The sequence below is a fragment of the Danio rerio genome, chromosome 16 (assembly GCF_052040795.2).
Source record: "Danio rerio strain M-AB ecotype USA chromosome 16, GRCz13ab, whole genome shotgun sequence".
Taxonomy (NCBI): Eukaryota; Metazoa; Chordata; class Actinopteri; order Cypriniformes; family Danionidae; genus Danio; species Danio rerio.
The window spans coordinates 3,021,549-3,045,000 of record NC_141036.1 but is presented as its reverse complement, the minus strand read 5'-3'; the positions used below and the strand labels follow the sequence as shown (position 1 = coordinate 3,045,000).

The 23,452-nt window shown below is 38.6% G+C and overlaps 1 protein-coding gene across 4 annotated transcripts in view; it reads left to right on the top strand.

Moving 5' to 3' along the window:
- The window catches only part of tgfb2 (transforming growth factor, beta 2), a 68,891-nt gene that overhangs the window by 1,167 nt on the left and 44,272 nt on the right, over positions 1–23,452 (top strand).

Sequence of the window (23,452 nt, the reverse complement as noted above, 5' to 3'; positions counted from 1 at the left end):
ATCATTTCAGAAAAGTATTCCTTGTAAATTCTGATTAGGGAAGTCACATTAGCAGTCAATGACTGTCAAAGTACAACATTAATTTAGCAGGTCAATTAAATAGTGCTCATGTTGTTTTGGAGTCATACTTGCATGAGATTTCAGACCCAGTATTTAAAGTAGCGTGGCTCAAAAACGACACAATGTGTGAATATAAAACCCTCCTTATCTCAATTGAGGATTTACATTCGGCCATTCAGACTTTCTCCTTAATAATATCATTTCAGATGTATTCTTTTCGTAAATAGTGAAATCCAGAGAGTACCTAAAAATCATACTTAATTAAAAGTACCATTACTTGCCTAAATATGTAATGCAAGTAGAGTAAAAGCGTAAATCTGATGTAAATATTACTCAAAATATGAGTAAAAAGTAGCCCTTTCAGAAGTACTCATGAGTAGTGAGTATTACACTGTTAAAAGCTGATGCGATTACATGTCATTTGAGGATGTGTGTGTAAACGAAACATTCTGTAGTGCATTCAGATATTGCCCAGCAGGCACACAACGCCATAAGACATTAATATTAGGTTAGATTAAGGTTGTGATGTCAGGTGACCAGAATTCAATGATTAGCCAGCGTCTAAGGACAACGTTATTTTGATGTTCAATAATGACGTCAAATGATGTTGATATTTGGTCAATTTAGATTAGGAATGTGTTTAAAATCCAACGTGGAGCCAACATCTTAAACCAACGTCATATTAACGTCAAATACTGACATTTATTCATCAGGTATGGCAACCAAAATCCAGAAATTGGGGACAAAAATAAACAGGGGGGCGAATAAATCTGGCTTCAACTGTGTATATATATATATATATATATATATATATATATATATATATATATATATATTACTTAGGACAGTATACTACTTACTTTAGTTGTTGTATTACCAATATTAAAGTAATTTACTACAGTATTTATAAACAATATAGTATATTATATACTTTACTATAGTATTTTCTAGGTGTCACGGTGGTGCAGTGGGTAGCACAATCGTCTCACAGCTAGAAGGACACTGGTTCGAGCCTCAGCTGGGTCAGTTGGCGTTTCTGTGTGGAGTTTGCACGTTCTCCCCATGTTGGCGTGGGTTTTCTCCGGGTGCTCCGGTTTCCCAGTCCAAACACATGCACTATAGGGGCATTGAATAAACTAAATTGTCCGTAGTGCATGAGTGTGAATGAGAGTGTATGGGTGCTTCCCAGTGATGTGTTGCAGCCGCGTAAAAACATGCTTGAGGTTCATTCCGCTGTGGTGATCCTAGATTAATTAAGGGACTAAGCTGAGAAGAAAATAAATTAATGAATCAATTTATGCTGAGACAACATAATTGTGTGGAGCCCAGCGTTTTTTACAGTGTTGCTTGTCACTTCATTTAGACATGTTTTAAAGCAATATTCTCAATATTTAGAATTTATTGCACCCTCAGATTCCACGTTTTTAAATAGTTAAATATTTGGCTAAATTTCATTCTGTCCTAACGTTATTTGCTTAGCTTTCAGACAATGTTTAGATTCCTTTTGTTTTGTTTAATTTGACACTCATGACTGGTGTTGTGATTAGGCATGGGCCGGTATAAGATTCTGACGCTATGATAACCTCGGATAATAATATCATGGTTTCACGGTATTGACATTATTGCTCTAAAATATATTCTCTTTATAGTCTGGGTAAAAAAAGAAAAAAAAAATTCTTTGAAAACTTTTAAAAACAATATATAATTTTTTTTTTAAATACTTATGATATATTGGAGCAGTAAACATGTCAGGCTTCTGCTCTCTTCATTAGTTTTCAAGAGTTCGCTCATAGCTGATGTTTGATTATGGAGCGTTTTTGGCATGCTGTCCCGGGAGAGAGCCCTGAACTCGTGAGATCCTCGAGCCCGGGGCTCTGAGATGGAAGTCCGAGTTCAGGGAGGTCTCGAGAACTCCCCTGCTTGATAATGTTGGAAGTAGATTATAATGCTATGAAGTGTCTATGCTGTCAACTTAGATTTGTCAATTTACTCGTGTTACATGTTTTTGGTCTGTGGGAGGAAACCGGAGATGAAAACCCACGCGAACATGAGGAGAACATGCAAACTCCGCACAGAAAGTAGTGTCCGAGCCGGTGGCAATTTTTGCTTTACGGCCGTGGTGCTAATCACTAGGCCTCCGTGCTGCCCTGACAAGGATATAGGAGGATTAGGGGTGGAAGGGGGGATTCTTCAAGACGAAGATGGCTGAAGTAAGATACTCTGGTTATTTATAGTGGTTAAGGAGTCGTCTGATTGGTAAATCAGTGCTAGCTAATGTGGACCAGGTGCTATCAATCATAACAGCGCTCCTCTTGAAATTAGTTTATAAGTAAACTTCACTTAAAGAGCCCATATTATACATGAAATAGGGTCATATTTCGGTTGTAAGGGTCTCCAACAACAGTCTAACATGCATGCAAGGTCAAAAAACACTTTCATGGTCTTATAATCTGCATTTATTTTTACCTAATTATCCCAGCGACTCCCGTATGAATCGTCCAGTGATTCATTTGCTCCCAAACCCCTCCTTAGCGCGAAGCTAAGCTGATTGGACCGATGAAAGTCTGTTGCGATTGGTCGACTGCCTTCAGTCAGAGAGTGAAATGCCCAACAGCTAATCAGCAATATAAAAGTAATCACAGTTCATACACGCTCGATAGTGTAGGCGTGGAGTTTAGCTGCCAGTGGGTCAATGTAAATACAGTCGATGGACTTGAAAATACCGACGACTGACTATTTTATTGAGCAAGAACTGTCGAGGAGATCTCCTAGCTTGTCTCACTCTGCTCTTTTCACAGACACACACACACACAAACTGCCCTCGTCCTTGCGCGCGCACACACACACACACAAACACACAAACACACACACACCTCCGGACGACAACGCGCGCGCACACACACACAAAAACACACCCACACCTCCGGATGACAACGCGCGCGCACACACACACAAACACATACTTCCGGACGACAGCGCACACGCACACACGTACGCACACACTACCCTCGTCCACGGAGCTCCGTCAACAAAGCAGCACGCGTCGCGTTTTTAACGTGACTTTGCACGCGATATGAGAATATATCCAATTAACCTGATACAGTACACGCGGTTACAAGTAACAAATCACAACTAAATACATTTGCATGCTAGATTCAACGAGGCAACAACTTTAATCGCACGTACTTACACTTGAGAAACGGAGGAAGAAACCCATCCTGACGTCCAACAGTAAGTTACTCTTTACTGATCCTTCTTTTAACAAACGCTAACGAAGTATTCTTTGTAGCATGTAGTTTGCAGAAGTTTCCAACTGTTCAAGGCTTGGTTATAATGCTGAGGTTTCATCTTTGGGTAGAGACTCGATAATATCCATCTGCAGTGTGACTTCAATCGACCGGCATGTTTGTGTGTGTGTGTTTGTGTGTGTGTGTGGGTTTCTGCGTCAGAGGGCGGGGCCGCAGTTTTCAAATCTCCCGGGTTTGCGCGTGTGCTCTGTTGAACACAAAAGAAGATACTTTGAAAAATGTTACAAATCTGTAACCATTGACCTCCACAGTAGAGGCGATAACGGTATCAATACTTCATATCACAATTATCATTCATTTATTTTCCTTAGGCTTAGTCCCTTATTTAGGAGGGGTCGTCACAGCGCAATGAACCGCCAACTTTTCCAGCGTATTACACAGTGGATGCCCTTCCCAGTATTGGGAAACACCCATAGTTCATCCAATTCCCCTATAGCGCATGTTTTTGGACTGAGAAAGGACCTGGAGGAAACAAGCCAACACTGGCAAACTTTACACCGAAATGCCTACAGACCCAGCTGGGACTCGAACCAGCGACCTTCTAGCTATGAGGGAACAGGGCTAACCACGTGAATAACTTGGTTTCGTTCGTATGTCATTGCGAAACACCTAATGACTCGGGATCAAGGCGACTCGTTTGAAGCACTATGAGTCGACTCTTTTATAGATGAATCAACCGTTTTAAACACTGTACACTAACAGATTTAAGCCTTAGCTGGATACTTCACTTCACTTAGAGCTGTGTTACACACTATATGGAGGGGAATTTTCCAAAACCCATAATATGGCCTCTTTAAAAACACAGATTTCTTTACAATTTAGCACAGCATTTTTGGATATCTTTTCTGCTGGAGGTATTGTCCTAAAAACTTAAAAAAAAAACGTAAATAAAAATTTCACCTATACCTTAGGAAACGGTACTACAGAAAACTTCCCTGCTGAAAAATCCAGCTTAAACCAGCCTAGGCTGGTTGGCTGGTTTTAGCTGGTTGACCAGCCTGGTTTTAGAGGGGTTTTGGCCATTTCCAGGCTGGTTTCCAGCCATTTCCAGCCTGGTCTTAGCTGGGTAGGCTGGAAAATGACCTGTCAAATCCAGCTAAAACCAGCTTGACCAGCCTGGTTTAAGCTGGATATAGCTGGTTTTGGCTGGACTCCCAGCTTGGCTAGGCTGGTCAAGCTGGTTTTAGCTGGTCATCTCCCAGCCTGACCAGCTAAGACCAGGCTGGAAATAACTGCAAACCAGCCTGGAAATGGCCAAAACCCCTCTTAAACCAGCCTGGTCGACCAGCTAAAACCAGCCAATCAGCTTAGGCTGGTTTAAGCTGGATTTTTCAGCAGGGTTTGGCGGTTTTAAAACCTTGACTTTTCCATACCTTAAAAACGGTTATCGTCCCATGCCTAGTTGTGATCCATGGTCACTTATTACAAAATACAAGTTGCCGTCTCCAATCGTCGTCTAATATGAACCTCATGTCAGATGTGAGCTGGAGTTATTTGGCATTGCTATTGCCAGACTCCCGAGCAGATTCTAACAGACTAGTTCGTTTTTTTGATGCACATTAAATGTTCAGTAACCCAAGATCCGTCTCTTTTTAAAGAAGCACTGGCAGCGTGTCACTGCTTGGAGGGATTTGAGCACACAATCTTTCTGTTACAGCGCAGATTTAACCACTGAGCCGCAGTCGCCACATCACAGGCTATAGTGTGGTCTCCTCTGATCAATATTTGTGCAGCTGTCTGCAGCGAGCCGCGTGCACCATCTTTACACTATTTACGCAAATTAGCTTGGCCGGGCGGCGATTTGATAAGATATTTCATGTGCTTTTTAGCAACCCAACAAGTCAATATTATGAGACGGGTGATTCTAGATTGTTATTTTCATTTGTTTTCCTTATTACACAAACGTGCATACGTCATGTTTGACTAACGCTTTGCAGTATGGCTACCCCACTGCAACTTAAAGGGATAGTTCACACAAAAATGAACATTTACTCACTTCCTACTCAAGTGTTGAGGAGTTTATTTTTTCTGTTGAACACAAAAGAAGATACTTTGAAAAATGTTAGAAACCTGTAACCATTGACCTCCACAGTAGAGACGATAACAGTAATAATACTTCATATCACGATTATCATTCATTCATTTATTTTCCTTAGGCTTAGTCCCTTATTTATCAGGGGTCATCACAGTGGAATGAACCGCCAACTATTCCTGCATATGTTTTACATAGTGGATGCCTTTCCCAGTGCTGGGAAACACCCATAGTTCATCCAATTCCCCTATAGCGCATGTTTTTAGACTGAGAAAGGACCTGGAGGAAACAAGCCAACACTGGCAAACTTTAGAAATGCCAGCTGATCCAGCTGGGAATCGAACTAGCAACCTTCTAGCTGTCAGGTGACAGGGCAAACCACTGAGCCACCTTGCAGGCCATATACCACGATTATAGTGACCAAAATGATCACATATTATCACGGTTTTGTTACAATGACCTGAAAATGTTTATAAAAAAAGAAATAAATTCTTACAAATGTTTTATTAAATGTTCATAAACAAAGAAATCTGAGAATCATGAAGCAACAGATCAAATGTGCAGCCCTTTTGTAACAAAAGAGCATAAGTGTGCCTCCCTACTTTTTATTTGTGGATTTAATATTTGTATTTCGTTTACAATGTGTTTGTTTTTTGGCACATTTTATTTTCTTGTTTATGGTATAGTTTGTTAAACTTGCACTCGGAAAAACTACCTCACAAGGTTCTGTGTTTAGTTGTTTTTCGCAAAATTGTGTGATTGAGTGTGTGATTTGATGTAAATATCGAATTTTGATTTGCAATTTAATGTTGTGAATTTAAGCTTCAGCTCGGTATACTCAATAGTAAGCGGCATACACTTTAGATGCAAGAAATACAGCATAAATCAACTGTAGATATTTAACAAATGTCTATAAATATGCATTTGCATCAGTTTATCCTCCTGAGACCCCCGTCCATTGACTTGTATCCTCTGTAGTGGACATTGTGTTTTCATGAATTTTCTTTGATAGTTTTGAGCTACTCTGTTAAGTCCTGTTGTACTGTTCAGAGGACATCCTGGGCTTTCCATAGATTGAATAGCCGGCATGCTAGGAACCACTTCACTTCATTCAAAATGACTGACATTCAAACAAGCACATTTTATGGGAAGTAGAGAGGCATGTAAAATGTAGCTTTTTAAATGTTTTTTTACTATTATTTTCATTTGTTTAATAAAGTGTCAGGAACAATACATTTAGCTTTCAAAGCTGTTAACTTGTTTGTATTTCAAAATATCATCCTTTTTTAAATGTCCACTATGGTGGACACCAGGGGCCTCATGTACGAAGACTTGCGTGGAAATCTTACTAAAACATTGCGTACGCACAAAGCTGTAAATGTGCGTACGCAGAAAAAAATTCAGATGTATGAAACACTGCGTACGCCGAATCCCACGCATATTCTTTTGTACATCTGAATGAACGTGAAACTGAGCGCAACATGCACGAGCACAAAACCCCTCCCTGCCTCCTCCCCCGTATGAATATGCTAATGACTATGCTAATGACAAAACCCAACGAAAAAGCAACGGCAAAAGCAAGCAAGAAGAGAAACTTTGAACAGAATGTGAATTGGAGGTGCTGCTTTCGGAGGTAGACCGGAGGAAAAGCGGTGTTATTTGCAAGTTTGTTCTCCGGAATTAACAACAAAAGAAAAAAATAGAGTGGCAGAGTTTAGCTGATACGGTTAACACAGTTGGGTCTGAACATCGCACTGAGTGCATTTAAAAAAGAAATAGTGTGATTTATAACTGAAAAATGTTGCAGTAACCTCAGCAGTCTCAGTGGCGCACCTCATAAGAAGCATGTGATCATGTTCTGACATGTTCGAGAATAAACTCGGCTCGAATCCAGCGTCTGACGAACTCTTTCTTCTTCTTTTCCCCGCTACATATCAGATTTTGCCCACTATTTATCAAGAGAAAGACAAGTAGGAATCATTAATAAGTCTGTGCATCATATTTTATTTGCACATTTATTGAATGGAAATGTTTCTGATTCACGCATGCAAATTCATCTTCAGATAGTGTCTTTATAGCAATGTGTGTGCGGTAGATCGCTCAGATTACATTGGGAAAACAGTCGACCGCTGCAAATTGTGCTTTAATGTTTAGCTGGTCAACTGTATGGTATGGAAATCTTACATACCTACTATATGAACCCGTCTCATACAGCTGCCATTGCAAGGCTCAGACACTTTGTAGAGAAGAATTTAACACAACTGCCTCTAGGAGTCGCCAATGGAAATAAAACAGACACGCACAAAAAATGTGCGTACACCTGCCAGAAAGCTGCCGTGAACCTGCGCACATTCCCACGTTCAGTTCATCGTTAGTAAATCCAAACGTGAGCGATTCTGAGCTTGAAACCTGGTGTACGCAATGTTTTTGTGCGTTCGCAACGTTGATACATGAGGCCCCAGGACCATCTTAATGTAATTAATGAGTGCATGTTGTTGGAGGCAGAACTGAAGCAGAGAGGATACTTTATAAAATAGTTGAGGGAGACTCTGATTTTTGAGGGAGACTCGGATAAAGTGTTATCGAATAATCATTAGAATATTAAGTAGTAATGTTGGAAAGTAGGGCATGCGCTATAGGGGAATTGAATATATTAGTGTATTGAATGTAATAGGGAATTGAATAGTATGTTTGTGAATATAAGAGTGTATGGGTGTTTTCCAGTACAGGGTTGCGGCAGGAAGGGCATACGCTGCGTAAAACATAGGCTAGTTGGCAGTTCATTCCGCTGTGGCTACTTCTGATAAATGAGATACTAATTGGTAGGTGATAAGCCAGTATTTAATAATAGCATGATGTGTGACTCAAATTAACGTGTTACCGAATATTCATTAGAATATTAAGTAGGAATCATCTTCCATGAAGATATTTAGTCAATTTCTTACTGTAAATATATCAAAACTATAATCATGTGCATTGCTTTTCTCTTCATTTAGACATTTTTTAAGACAATATTGTCAATATTTAGAATTTTCTGTCTGGATCAGATGTTAAAATCGTGATAATCGATGATTATGACAATTTGAGATGGTAAAATTAACCATGAGAATATCTGCTGTGGTCTACACTGAAACCAGCATTCATGACAACACTATTCTATACAGTAGAGAAGATATAAACGGGTGAAATCTAAATACTGTAGATGTATGTGGTTACATATGTTCAATATTGTTCAAAATAACTTCTTTTGTGTTCGATAAAGGGTGGCATGGTGGCTCAGTGGTCAGCGTTGTGGCCTGACAGCAAGTAGGTTGCTGGTTCGAGTCCCAGTTGGCATTTCTTTGTGGAGTTTGCATGTTATCCTCGTTTTGGTGTGGGTTTTCTCCAGGTGCTCCAGTTTCCCCCACAGTCCAAACACAGTGTATTGAATGTATTAGGGAATGTATTGGGGAATTGAATAGTGTGTGGGTAAATGTGAGAGTGTATGGGTGTTTTCCAGTACTGGGTTGCGGCCAGAAGGGCATCCTCTGCGTAAAACATATGCTGGAATAGTTGGCGGTTCATTCTGCTTGGGCAACTTCTAATAAATCAGAGACTAAGCCAAAGGAAAATAAATGAATGAATAAACGTGTTCGATAAAAAAAGAAACTCAAACAGATTATTGACAAGTGAAGTTTAAGCAAACGATGACAGAATGTTCAGTTCTGTGTGAACTACCCCTTTAAAAGTCAGGCCGTCAGCAAGTCAATGCATTAAAGCTCTTTACTGTGCCTTTAATTATTTAATCACGTTCAGCTCCCGGATCAAATGTGAGTTTACAGAATGAAAGAAAAATAATTTCAGAGATCTTTTCATACCCCGAGGTGTTATTTTGCATTCAATGTTATTCTTGGCTCGGCCTGCTGGATAAATACTCCAAATATGAATAGAGATGGCATAGTGCCAGACCCAGTCAGCAAGGCATTTATGGGTTATAAATAATCCTTTGTCGACGTTCAGAGAAACATCACTGATTATTTTAGGAATGAAAGCAGATTGTAGCATCAGGTCACAACGGCTCTGCTCTAAATCCTACTGAGTCACCTACATAGTTAGCATCTTAAAGCAACGTTTTAGCCACAAATAGGCTAGTTTTACAAGTCACAGAGTTGAGTCAGACTGTTTTTGAATCCATTTAGTCGATCTCTGGATGTGGCAGAAGCACTTTTAGCTTAGCTTAGCATAAATAATTGAATCGGATTAGACCATTAGCATCTCTAAATAACAACATAAAAAAAATTGATAATTTTTTTATTTAAAGCCTAACTCAGATACATCGTCTACTAAGACAGACAGAAAATGAAAAGTTGACATTTTCTGTTTCTATAGCTAGCAGTATAGCTAGTTTAGTACAGCTCCTAGCCATATCCACCTACAAAATAGCAACTTTCTTATTGTCTATCAGAAGATAGAACCTTTTCATTTTACATCAATCTTAGTACACACTGTGTAGCTGCATAAATGTTGAGCTTTAAATAGGAAAACTATATATATATTTATATAAATATATATATATATATATATATATATATAAATATATATATATATATATATATATATATATATATATATATATATATATATATATATATATATATATTTTTATTTTTTTATTTTTATTTAAGTCACAACTTGCCTACATTTTAACTTATCCAACCTATGTAACCGGCCCCGGCACTAGAAACAAGACAAACACTTTTAAAGGGCACCTATTTTCCTCCTTTTTCAATATTCAAGACGAGTCATTTGTGTCTCCAGAATGTGTCTGTAAAGCAGGGGTCACCAAACTTGTTCCTGGAGGACCGGTGTCCTGCAGATTTTAGCTCCAACCCTAATCAAACACACCTGAACAAGCTAATCAAGCTCTTACCAGGTATACTTGAAACATCCAGGCAGGTGTGTTGAGGCAAGTTGGAGCTAAACCCTGCAGGGACACCGGCCCTCCAGGACTGAGATTGGTGACCCCTGCTGTAAAGTTTCAGCTCAAAACACCCGTCACATTATTTATTAGACCTTACTAGAGATTGGGATTTTCTGCTCTGAACACTATGTAGGTGTTTTTGTTGTCTTTGCCTTTAATGCTAGTTCTCCCTAGACTCTGTCAGAGTGTGCCTCAATCTCCGCCTCGACTGCGTCAGATAAACAGCACAGTGACAGACATGAAGGAAGCAGATCTCGCGTAACGTTTGTGAGAAATACTACAGTAAGAACTTTCCCAATGATTATTTGATGTATTTGTTGTGGAGTTAGTTCAAGCCTTTCTGCAACGATGAGTCACACAAGATGTTGTTACAAAGTTCACACACACACACAGACATGTTAATGCGTGTCTGTCAATCAATTTGGTCAGTCTCAAAATGGGAGGGAAAATGAAACCTTTTCATTTTATAGGTAGTCTTAGTAAACACTGTGTAGCTACATAAGTGTCGAGCTTTAAATAGGAAAACTATATCTTTTTTTTCAATTATCTGAGTGAGATGCTAACGGTCTAATCTGATTCAATGATCTATGCTAAGCTAAGATAAAAATGCTCCTGCCAGAGCCAGAAATTGGCTGAATAGATAAAAAAGAAATGGTAAAACTGAACTCTTTAACTTTAAATTGAGCTTATTTCCAAAATAAAAGTGTTCTTTTAATGCATCAAAGGCATATTCTCTTTGAGAAACCTGCATATAGGCCTGTATACAGTATAAATCATTCATCTGCTCTCTCTTTTTTTCATTAAAGCTACTTTGTTCATTGTTCTGTGAACTTTTTGCCTGTATGGTGATTAGATTCACTGTTTTGGACGTCTGCCCTGGACTTGAGTATGCGAGTCGAGAATGATCCGTGCGGTTTGTGATACCTGCGAGTTGTCTGCGGTTCGCTGTGTGACAGGTTTAAAGCAGTATCACATGTGGCCCTAATGGATACTGAAATCCCAGAATGCACTGTGATGAGCTCCAGCGAAGTGAAGCAGAAATGTTGATTAGGGGACAAAAGGCTAAAGGCACGCCTTAAGGAAAATGGGCTCTCTGTATGCCATGTTGATGACTGCTGAAGAAATATCCCTAGTAGCAAAGAATTCTGGCCCAGATTTGGCATAAAGCTGGGACATCAGGCATTCATGCGGCGCTGGCATACAGCATGTGGGCCAACCATGGCCTGGGTTTGGCAGAGGTGGCACCCTCTATAATGCGGCACACAAGATTTGGGTCAGATGTAAAACGTAGTATTTGGCCCAGATTTTAAAAATTGATTGTGGGCCACGTGATTTTGGCCAGTCTTGACCCACATTTAAAATACATAAAAATAATATTTGATTAAATAAATCAATTCTACCAATCAGGTCACTGAGAAAAAACAAGGCCCGTAGTGTGCCTAAAGCGCAACGCTTCATAGGTTTATTAATTTTATTGCAATCGTGACACACCAACCTTACTGGCCCAGTTCTGGCCCAGTTATGAGTTATTAACTTGGCTGAGACTTGGCCCAGATATGGTCTGTGTTTGGCCCTTGTCTGGAAGCCAGATTTGGTCCAGTCATGTACCGTAATTCACTGCGGCATGTGGGCCAAGCAAAACCTGATTGTGTGGGCCAGAGCTGGGCCAGAGAAATTTTGTTATATGGGATGATATTGTTGTGGGGAGAATTAATCATAAAACTTTTTGGTAACACTTTAGAATAACTATCCGTTATAACTAGTTAATAGACCATTTATAAACTGTTAGTTAACAAGTTATAAATGACTTGTTAAACAAAAGTTAATAGTTTGTTAATTATTTAAAACTGTGCCTTATAGATGGCTAATAGATAACTTACAAGCTGTTAGTTAACAAGTTGTAAATGACTTTTTAACTGTATTTTAATGATTTATAACTATACCTAATAAATTAGTAATAGATCATGAACAAGCGGTTAGTAAATTACTTAATAAAGACTTGTTAAGTATTAGTTAATAGTGTATATATGTTATTGGGACGTTATTCTAAAGTTGCAGCTATTCTTCATTTATTAACTGTTAGTAAATGAGGAATAGTTGCAACTGTAATAACATGCTTAAGCTAATAACTAACACTTAACTATTATATTTACTCACACTTTACAGATCAGTTGTTCACCATCTAATAACACCAGTGAAACTTTTTTATTAGACCACTGGTGTAATTTAAAATTTTTATTTATTTTGTTTTCATGTTTAGCACTTTATGGGTTTGTATTCTTGCATACTGCTGTACTGCCATGTGATGGTTCAGTATGTGTGTTTCTATACACTAAACACAACGTTTAACAATTCATCTGTGGAGTTTCTTTGGTAAAACACAGCACACAGAAAAGCCTATAAGTGGAACAAGGTTTAGAAACAAACATTTTATATTTTAAATATTACATCAAATTTCTGTAGCTTGAACTTATTCCATCCATTTGCTGTTCTACAAAGATTCACTGGTATTAGTAGATGGTTAACAAACGATGAACAACTCTCGTCTGTGAAGTGTGAGTAAATATAATAGTTAAGTGTTAGTTATTAGCTTAAGCATGTTACTGGGACGTTATTCTAAAGTTGCAACTATTCCTCATTTACTAACAGTCAACAAATGAAAAATAGCTGCAACTTTAGAATAACGTCCCAATAACATATATACACTATTAACTGATACTTAACAAGTCTTTATTAAGTAATTTACTAACAGCTTGTTCATGATTTCTTAATATTTATTAGGTATAGTTATAAATCATTAAAATACAGTTAAAAAGTCATTTACAACTTGTTAACTAACAGCTTGTAAGTTATCTATTAGCCATCTATAAGGCACAGTTTTAAATAATTAACAAACTATTAACTTTTGTTTAACAAGTCATTTATAACTTGTTAACTAACAGTTTATAAATGGTCTATTAACTAGTTGTAACGGATAGTTATTCTAAAGTGTTACCAACTTTTTTGTTTAAAAACAAACAAATAAATAATTTAAAATAAAAAAGAATAAAGCTCTTTTGAGGTAAAATGCAGCGCAGAATAGCTTATCCCTTATTAAACCTTTTAAATTAACGTTGGTAATATTAATAATTTATATTTATTAGTTTTCAGAGCTGAAGTTCAGTCTGGTTTAATTTTTACTGCTGAGACTTCAAACACTAAAGAGCAAATCCATCAATGCGCAGCTCCACAAGTCCCAAACCAAGCAAGTCAGTGTCAACAGTAAACCTTGAATGCGGTTACCCTCCCATGCCTAGCCTTGAGTCTGAAGCTCTTGCCACATGAGTTTAACTAACATCAAACACTATTGTAATCGATGGTGACTCAAATATCCTGTGTGCTTCCTGTGAGCAGTGCTATTTGTAGCTGTCGCCTAAGTAGAGCGTTCCAAATCGGTCACTTATGAGATTCCATATCAGTTAGAATCCTTAGAAGGCAGCTGCCTGTGTAGACTGGAGATTTTGGAACGGAGCCAAACGCGTGGCAAGACAACAGCAAACAGAAACAGGGAAGAAGGACAGATTAATAACTGTGTAAGATATTTCACCTGACAATGCGAATCATCTACTCTCCCTCATGTAGTTTATTTTCTTTCGTTGAACACCAAAGAAGATATTTTGAAGAATGCTGCAGTGAAGAAATGATTAGTTACTTTAAAATATTGAGTGAACCCGTTGCCTTAAAAGCCACAAGTTAATTTACTTTTAAAAAGTCAGGAAACGGTGGGTGGCTCAGTGGTTAGCACTGTCACCTCACAGCAAGAAGGTCGCTGGTTCGAATCCCCAGCTGGGTCAGTTGGCGTTTCTGTGTGGAGTTTGCAAGTTTTCCCAATGTTGGCGTGGGTTTCCTCCAGGTGGTTTCTCCCACAGTCCAAACACATGCAGCCCCGGCACTAGAAACAAGACAAAAACTCTTAAATGGCACCCATTTTACCCCTTTTTAAATATTTAAGACGAGTCATTTGTGTCTCCAGAATGTGTCTAAAGCAGGGGTCACCAAACTTGTTCCTGAAGGACCGGTGTCCTGCAGATTTTAGCTTCAACCCTAATCAAACACACCTGAACAACCTAATCAAGGTCTTACTAGTAGTAGATATACTTGAAACATCCAGGCAGGTGTGTTGAGGCAAGCTAAACCCTGCAGGGACACCGGCCCTCCAGGACTGAGATTGGTGACCCCTGCTGTAAAGTTTCAGCTCAAAACACCCGTCACATTATTTATTAGACCTTACTGAATATTGGGATTTTCTGCTCTGAACACTATGTAGGTGTTTTATTGTTGTTGCCTTTAATGCTAGTTCTCCCTAGAGTCTATCAGAGTGTGCCTCAATCTCCGCCTCGACTGCGTCAGATAAACAGCACAGTGACAGACATGAAGGAAGCAGATCTCACGTAACGTTTGTGAGAAATACTACAGTAAGAACTTTCCCAATGATTATTTGATGTATTTGTTGTGGAGTCAGTTCAAGCCTTTCTGCAACGATGAGTCCCACAAGATGTCATTACAAAGTTCACACACACACAGACATGTTAATGCGTGTCTGTCAATCAATTCGGTGGGCGCGGAAACCGCACTCCTGTGCCACCTTGCGGTCAGCCTCAAAATAGCAAGGTTTGGATCCAATCATAATGCCAGGAAATGTAGAAAAAGAGACTTATTGTGTTTATATCACTCCAATATGAGTGTGGACACACTATACTACACACAGCTCTGTCCAAACAGCTTACAAAAGAGGATTTTCATCATTGGTGCCCTTAAAGTAAGAAAAGCAGAGCAATTACAATGGAAGTCAGTGGGTCTGTGCAACAGAAGAAACTCAAACACAACTGAAGTCCATTATTTTTGGGGGGGTAGCCTGTCCCTTTAAGATCTTCCTGGGCTTGGAATAGAGTGCAATGTGTCAGAATAATAATACGCAGCCTTATTTGGTTGTGCGCCAGGCGGCACTGCAGGGCACAGCGGCACTGGAAGCCACACAAATATGTGAAGGAGAAAAAGAGAGAGAGATATAGAGCGCTGGCAGAGCCCACACAGCACTATTTAAACTAGAGAGTATACTGAGCACCGTGCCACATGCTCCATGGAAAATTCCAGCCCGAGACCCACTGTTGCTGGGGTGTGGAGCTGCAGTCACCCCCACCTCCAGCTCATACACTCCTAAAAAGAAAGCTTCTTCAGTTCAGCATGATCAACAGTGGACAAATCAAGTACAGACACACTACTAATACAGTATTCCTGTACATTAATGTTGTGTTACCGAGGCAGTGCATTTAAAAAAAAGAACGTACTTTAAATATTAAAAGTCTAAATAAGTTACTGATTAAAGATTATTCTCATTGTTATTCATATAGATAATGTTAGCAAAATGTCCTGATTTAAATAAGTATGTTGTTAAATGAGACTCGCTCAGACCAGATCATTTGAATCAGTGAGCGGTTAAACGGACCATCTGAATCAGTGAGTCATTTACTAGAGAATCACTTTGACCAGATCATTTGAGACATTAGGTGCGTTCGACTTTATGCAGTGCTGCACAGATCGATCGAAATCTGTCTTAAAGCGGTGCATGTCGGTTAGAAATTTAGTCCGGATTGACAATGCACCAATGCCAAGTGTCACAAGTGCCACGACAGTGCTCTGCCATGTAAATAGCAAATGCACCATGGTGCAACAAAAGTGACTCTTAAAGGGAATAACAGATAAGTCTCTGATTGGTTTAAATCAGGTTATGCTCAAAACACACCCAGAACTCATTAAGATAATAAGCACAATCCGACCATGTGCCGGGGCGCAGAACGTATTGGATTCGGACACGCCCTTAATGCTTTTGCGCCATGCGCTTTAGACTTTGCACCTAGATTGTTAAAGTGTCCTAAGACTCAAAAGTAGGGCTGCAAGATTAATCGAAAAAAGATCACAATCTCGATTCAACCGTACACACGATCCTAATTCAGCTTTTCTACGATTCAGCCAATTATATTTTTAAGATCAGGAGAGAAGAAAAGGCGGCTGCAGAAGTCTTTACAGCAACATTGACACCTTCAAATGGCGTTAAAAGTGTCACAAACTGTATTTATATATCTATCTATCTATCTATCTATCTATCTATCTATCTATCTATCTATCTATCTATCTATCTATCTATCTATCTATCTATCTATCTATCTATCTATCTATCTATCTATCTATCTATCTATATATATATATATATATATATATATATATATATATAAGGTATAATTCACCCAAAATGTAATTTCTGTCTTCATGTAATACTGTATTCACGGTCGAGAAATCGCACATGAGCTGACCTCAAGGTGTTTGTTTACTACCAAGAACACGTGTGTGCATGCATGACGCCTACTTTAGTGAACACAACCTGCATATGCTGTGAATAACAGGTAATGAAGTTGTAAATAACGCTCAGTTTGTTGCACAGAGCGATCGTTTGAGGGCCGTGCGGGAGGTTTGATTTAGAACTGTGTGTTTTTTCTCCATGAGCTGCACTCGGAAGTGAAAGTGAAACCTGCGCGCACATTTAAATGATCATAATGCATTTTAGTTATGAATACGACAAGCATTTGATATGTTTTTTCTTTCATAGCGAATGTTTACTGTGTCAGTATAAGGGCGAGGCAGTGGCGCAGTAGGTAGTGCTGTCGTCTCACAGCAAGAAGGTCGCTGGGTCAATAACCGCTGGTTCGAACCTCGGTCCAGTTGTCGTTTCTGTGTGGAGTTTGCATGTTCTCCCTGCCTTCGCGTGGGTTTCCTCCAGGTGCTCCGTTTTCCCCCACAGTCCAAAGACATGCAGTACAGGTGAATTGGGTAGGCTAAATCGTCCATAGTGTGTGTGTGTGTGTGTGTGAATGTGTGTGTGGATTATTCCCAGAGATGGGTTGCGGCTGGAAGGGCATCCGCTGCGTAAAAACTTGCTGGATAAGTTGGCGGTTCATTCCGCTGTGGTGACCCTGGATTAATAAAGGGACTAAGCCGACAAGAAAATGAATGAATGTGTCAGTATAGCAGCCCTAGCCTATATATAATGGAAATATAATGGTCTAATAATGTTGTCAATAACAAATGACAAGCACATGTCTTAGACATAATAAATCAACTTCAGAATTATGAATAGTTATATTCTGATGCCATGATTTTACTGTGAATTAACAAACAGGACATATTTAAGTCTGTTCAAGTCCACCATAATACAAAAGTTAGCATTTTAAGCAACAGTAGAGCTACACATAGGCCTAATATTATTATTGTTGTTTTACCTTATGTTTGAGGATTAACAATACTAACATTGCCACAGCCATGCAGCCCAAGACCGGTTACTCACTGAAGCTAAGCAGGGCTGAGCCTGGTCAGTACCTGGATGGGAGTCCACTAGGGAACACTAGGTTGCTGTTGGAAGTGGTGTTAGTGAGGCCAGCAGGGGGCGCTCAACCTGTGTGAGTCCTAATGCTCCAGTAAAAATGAAGGGGACACTACACTGTCAGTGGGCGCCGTCTTTCGGATGAGACGTTAAACCGAGGTCCTGACTCTCTGTGGTCATTAAAAATCCCATGGCACTTCTCGTGAAAGAGCAGGGGTGTAACCCTGGTGTCCTGGCCAAAGTCCCTCTATCGGCCCTTATGATCATGGCCTCCCAATCCCCTTCCACCAAATTGGCTCTATCACTGTCTCTCCTCTCCACCAATAGCTGGTGTGTGGTGAGCGCACTGGCGCTGTTGTCCTGTGGCTGCCGTCGCATCATCCAAGTGGATGCTCCACACTGGTGGTGGTGTGGAGAGACCCCCCTCATGATTGTGAAGCGCTTTGGGTGTATGGCCATACACAATAAATGCGCTATATAAATACACATTACATTACATTAATAGGCTAATCCTATTAACCTTTGTTTTACATTTACAGAATCGTGAGAAAATCCTGATTTTGATTTTAAGCAAAAAAAATCACATTTTTGCCAGAATCGTGCAGCTAATTTTAAACAACAAAAAACACTTTGACTTTTTAAAACAAGTCAATATTTTTGTACCCTAAAATTTTAGAGTACTTCTTGGATCCAATGTAAGCATAAAGTATAAAAGCTCCTGGAGAGTCTCCAAAAATAAAATAAAATAAAATAAATAAACACTCTTAAACCACTCAAGATTCTAATTGGAGTCTTTATTTTTTAAGAGTTTAAAACTACACACCCTTTATCCACCAAACAACATCCATTTTCTGCTTTACAGCTTTATTATTATCAGGAATCTGGCTCGTACATCATTCCCACCAGGAAACACGCACACATGTACAGCACCCATTATTTACAGCAGCTCTGGTGATATATGGATCGCTCTTATTTAGGAAACAAACCAGCCCAGTTTAAATAACGCCCCTCCTACAGGAAAATCCTCCATTAAATCTAATGTCCCATACAGCAAGTCACTGTGGTATTAAATGTCGGTGCATGCATAAACGTTAACCCCGGCGGTGTGTTTGTGAATGCAGCTCTTTTGGAGTCCAGCACAGAGCTCTCTTGTGACCGAAAAGCGCAGCAACACAAGGCCGTCTCTGTGGCTGTAGGAAATGGTTTATGTTGCAGCCGTTTTATGACTTTGTGTGGTTTATGCTGTTCAAGAGTATATGACTTGAGTATATATGCGCTTTGAGTGCTTGCTGAAGTATGCTCTCTGTTTGCGCTGGATATCAACGCTGTGTTTTTTGTGCCGCTAACACACCTAAGCTGTTAGAGAAATAACAGTGAGTCATTGAGCAGAAACAGCTGGACGTGGCTGTTAAACTTCTTAGCGTTATCTCCTAAAATAACACTCGTGTGTTTGCTGTGAAGGGCCATTCAGACTGTTCACTGCACTTTAATGGTAAAACACTGTGAAAATGCTGCAGTAAAATAATGTTAAACAGTAAGTCTCTCTTATTATACAGTTGAGGGCAAACTTATTCACCCTCCAATGCATTATTTGGTCCTTTTCCATACATTTCTCAAGTGGTATTTAACAGATTAAGGGCATTTTTATAACAGAGAAAGCCTTATTTGTTTTATTTCTGCTAGAATAAAGGCAGTTTTATTTTTTTTTAAATAAATTCAATAAAGTCAATATTATTAGCCCCCTTAAGCAATATTTAGTTTGGATTGTCTGCAGAACAAACCACTGTTATACAATGACTTGCCTAATTACCCTAACTTTACCCTAATTAACCTAGTTAAGCCTTTAAATGTCACTTCAACCTAAATACTAGTATTATTAATAACACCTAGTAAAATATTATGTTAAAATATTTAACTTTCATAAACTTTCATAATGTTTCATGGTGAAGAAAAAGGGTGAATATATATTATTTTATAAACCTTTTGTGAATTTAAAATAGTGATGAATAGATAATTTAATCAAAGGAAAGAAAGAGAAAGAAAGCATGAATGAACAAAAGAAAGAAAGAAAAATGCACCAACTCCATACCATCGAACAAACAAATGAAAGAAAGATAGATTGAAAAAAAAAAGAAAGAACAAATGAAAGAAAGACAGAAAGAAAGACAGAAAGAAAGACATACAATCCTGGGTCTTTAAACGAAAGAAAGAAAGAAAGAGAAAGAAAGAAAGAAAGAAAGAAAGAAAGAAAGAAAGAAAGAAAGAAAGAAAGAAAGAAAAAAGCGAACGAACAAACAAATTAATGAAAGAAAGAAAAAAATCCACCTACTCCATACAATCCTGTGTCTGAGAACGAAGAAACAAAGCAATGAATGATAGATAGAAAAGAAGAAAGAAAAAAAGAAAGAACAAACAAATGAATGAACGAAAGAAAGAAAGAAAGAAAGAAAGAAAGAAAGAAAGAAAGAAAGAAAGAAAGAAAGAAAGAAAGAAAGAGAACAAATAATTGAAAGAAAGAAAGAAAAAACGAACAAAGGAAAAAATTGCACTTATTCCATACAATCTTGGGTCTGGGAACAAACGAATGAACAAACGAAAGAAGGATAAAAAGAAAGAAAGAACAAAAATGAATTAACGAACAAATGAAAGAAAGAAAGAAAGAAAGAAAGAAAGAAAGAAATGCATCTACTCCATACAATCCTGGGTCTTTAAACTAACGAAGGAACGAAAGAAAGAAAGAAAAAAGGAAGAATAGAAAGAAAGAATGAACAAACTAATTTAAGAAAGAAAGAAAGAAAGAAAGAAAGAAAGAAAGAACTAAATCCAGAAGAAAAATATTATCAGACATACTGTGAAAATTTTAAAAGTTGGGCTAATAATTCTGACTTCAACTGTATAAGTCTCTGCTTTCTTGATGACATCAGCTGCTTGTCAGGTCTGGATGAATGACCTAAAGTTGTCACACATGTAAATACAGAGGCCATGGCCTGTGAGTCTTGTCACAGTCTACTTTGTGTTCTGATTGGCCTGATGTCCACCTGGGAATTTACTTGAGAACAAGGAAACAGTGGTGTCTGAGACTCACCGTATGCGCATTTCCATATACTGATCTTGTATCACTGGTATATCCAGACTTCACTAAATATAGATCTGTTGCATTTTTCTCTAGTTCTTTTTACCTTGCACCTTTTTGCTAACATTCATTATTGTTATTTATTTGTTTAGGATGTGCATTTTCACATTCTGACCCCAGTGTCTAATTATTAAATTGTTAAAATGACTATAGTTAAAAAAAACACTCTTAAGTATAAAATATTATGTGGAGGGTACTTGCATTATGATGATATTATCGTGGTAAAATGATCTTAGAATGACTATAATATCATTTATCGCAATACATTTTGATGCTATATATCGTACTACAAAAAATAAATATCGTGACAGGCCTAGATACAAACTCAACATTGCATAACCTGAGATTAAACTATTGCGATATCGATGCAGAAGCGATATATTGTGCAGCGCTATTGTTAACGTTAGTTTACATTTAACATTTAACCTAAATAACATTACTCAACATTAACGAAGACGAATAAATACACTCATACATGTTTGTCAGTGTTAGTGTTAGAGTTACATTCATTCATTCATTTTCTTGTCGGCTTAGTCCCTTTATTAATCGGGGGTCGCCACAGCGGAATGAACCGCCAACTTATCCAGCAAGTTTTTACGCAGCGGATGCCCTTCCAGCCGCAACCCAGTGTTAGTGTTACACATTAAGGTAATATCCATAGCCTTCTGTGTGTTCACCATAATAAGCTCAGATGCCCTGTGGGAACAAAAATAGCCTAAAATACCAAAGTGTCCAGCTCATATAAACTCAGTAACACTACTATATCACTACCAAGCATTATGGGGACATATCAGTCGCTCTTAAACAACCGAATGAAAGAATGTTCTTGAACATCTATGAATCGCATCAGGACATACATTAAGCGTGGATTTGGTAAGAGTTATATGGTGGCGTAATGCGCTTTGATGAAGTTATTATGAAGTGTTACCCAGAGCTCCGTGACACTGAGGTTTTGTCTGAAAGCAAACAGGCCGTCAGGAAAAGCTTCGCAAAACACCCTAAATTTCAGCAGGATTGCTTTGGTTGCTATTTCGGCTCGTCTGAGGTCAGCCGTCTTGTTAGTTTAAGAGCGAAATAATTTGTGCCTTTTAACACACTTGTAGACAGAAGTTGCTCTTTTATCTCTGAGAAAATTACAGGGTGTACGGACTAATTTGTTACATGTGTCAAATGGAGCTGAGCTAATTTTACCCAAATAACTAAATATCCCAGAGAGCATCTGTCCTGCTGCATAAACACATGCGTTATATGAATCCAAAGTTCCTCAAAAGTTCAGTGAAATCACCTTATTTTTGATCAAATGCACTGATAATTGTTTTGTTTTAAAGCGGACCTGTTTTGGCCCTTTTTACAAGATGTACAATAAGTCTCTGATGTCCCTAGCGCAGGGGGTCACCAGCCTTTTGGAAACTGAGAGCTACTTCTTTGGTACTGATTAATGTGAAGGGCTATCAGTGTTATACTGTCACGATTACTAGCAATCTAACCCCCAGAGATCGCTGGAGAACACTCACATTTGCACGAACTACAGTCCTCATAATGGACTACAAATCCCAGTCATGCAACACACACACACAAAATCCCAAAGTGCGGGATGGGACCCCCGATAGGTCACGGGGCTATGACAGGGGGCTGCTTGGTGATTTCCAAAAGTCAAATAAATTTTAATAAACTATTAGAATTACAATATTTTGACCATAACCCACAGAAGATAAATAATAATAGTAAAAAACAACCACATGCAGATGAAAAGCTATCAGCCTTTAAATTATTTCTTTCATAGGATTGGTGTGTTTACGTTAGATTAACAGCACAGCAATAGCGTCAACTGCAGCAGATTGATTTTATAGCACCAGGTTAAACTTTCTGACACGTTAATGGCGATCAAATACATTAAAGGGCACCTAGGTTACCCCTTTTTTCAGATTTAATATTAGTCTTTTGCGTCTCTAGAATGTGTATATAAAGTTTCAGAAAAATACCCATCAGATTTTTCATTATACCTTTTACAAGATGCTGTTTTATACTGATTTCCAGCAGGGGGTGGTTTTTGTCGTACTGCGCCTTTAAGACGATTCTTTCCCGCCCACTTTTTCTACATGCCTCCTCCCTCAGCTGCGTCAGACAACAGACAGACTTAAAGGAAGGAGGTCTCACGTAGCGTTTGTGAGATACTACAGTAAGAACTTACCTTTACTAATCAGTATTGTGAAGTTGCATTGATGAGTCACACACAATATCGTTACAAAGTTAATGCGCGCACCCGCGCACACACACACACACACACACACAGGCAGGCAGGCAGGCAGACAGAGCGCGCTTAGCTTAGTTAAGGCTAACCTCAAGTACTGTGTGGATATCTGTGATGCTAATGTACAAAATAAACCTGATTTAACTTCCACAAACCGGGATTGAAGCGTCTTCTTTTATAATTGTTCTGACACGCGGCTGTGCTGATGAAGTAAAGCTGAAGTAAAACGCTGTAATTAATTACACACATACTCTGTTTTAAAACACTTTAAACATGTGAAACTCACTCTTAATC